The sequence below is a fragment of the Nannospalax galili genome, unplaced genomic scaffold (assembly GCF_000622305.1).
Source record: "Nannospalax galili isolate Female #2095 unplaced genomic scaffold, S.galili_v1.0 scaffold633, whole genome shotgun sequence".
In the NCBI taxonomy this organism is placed as follows: domain Eukaryota; kingdom Metazoa; phylum Chordata; class Mammalia; order Rodentia; family Spalacidae; genus Nannospalax; species Nannospalax galili.
Window position 1 is genome coordinate 4,829,758 of NW_008336075.1, and position 1,151 is coordinate 4,830,908.

The following is a 1,151-nucleotide window of genomic DNA, read 5'->3' on the forward strand; positions in this document are numbered from 1 at the left end:
ATATTGAAATATAAGCTCATGTGGGCAGTACATTCACATGCAGCCATATATAAAAGATTTTTATCTACCAAGATCTTGTAATCAATTTTTGCTGAGAATATATCTCCTGTAATTTTTATTATGAAAAGGAAACTTAAGAAAAGATCTTTAGAAAACATTTTATATATATATATGTGTGTGTGTGTGTGTGTGTGTGTGTGTGTGTGTGATCCACAAATGCCCCAAACAGACAAACAGACAGGTGAGTCTAGAGAAAGAATGGAAGATTTATTATAGCTGGCCTAGACTCTTTCCTAGAGAGTCTGAGTGTAGCACCGAGCCTAAGCACTCTGGTTCTTTTATACTAAACTTGTTGTTGGGCAAGCAAGCAGAATACAGAAGCAAATCATTGAGCATTAAGCTTGAGCAAACGTTGTCAAGGAAATACATAAGAAAATATAATTTTCCATCCAAAGCCCCCAACTGCATGAAACTAACATCCTCCTCTGAAATTATTAATCTTACTGTTACTCTACATTGTCTTTACCAGTCACAGAAGCCATAAATCAGCAGACGCTCTGACCTGTTCCCAAGACAACTAGGGTCCAGCTTGCATGTATTTCCACATCCTGGGCCACCACCTGGTAATTTCAGAAACTAGAGTCAGCCTAAACTTTATCATGGCATAGCTATGGTCAAGAAGGTGCCATATATATATATATATATATATATATATAACATACGTGTGTGTGTGGTGTGTGCATGTGTGTGTGTGTTTGTGTGTGTGTGTGTGTAACAATAATAATCAAAGAAGAGGACAAGTAATTGAGCGGGAGTACGGTCACATGGGAAAAGTTGGAGGGGGACTTGGAGGGATGAAAATCATTTAAATGCAATACAGTGATTGAAATTCTCAAAAATAAAACTTAAGGTGCTGGAGCAATGGCTCAGCAGTTAAGAGCACTGGCTGCTCTTGCAGAGGACCCGGGTTTGATTCCCAGCATCTAAATGGTGGCTAACAACCATCCATAACTCCCGTTCCAAGGAATCTACGCCCCCTTCTGACCTCTGCTGGCATTGCAAGATGTGTGTTCACTTACATACATGCAGAGAATATACTCATACACATAAAATAAAAATAATAACTTGCATAGTGCTCTCCAAATCTACGA

The 1,151-nt window shown here is 38.7% G+C and overlaps 1 long non-coding RNA gene across 1 annotated transcript in view; it reads right to left on the minus strand.

Moving 5' to 3' along the window:
• The window catches only part of LOC115069981, a 24,110-nt gene that overhangs the window by 2,341 nt on the left and 20,618 nt on the right, over nt 1–1,151 (minus strand). The window contains exon 2 of the long non-coding RNA XR_003849203.1: nt 563–620. This is a non-coding gene — a long non-coding RNA (uncharacterized LOC115069981). The remainder of the gene's footprint in view (nt 1–562; nt 621–1,151) is intronic.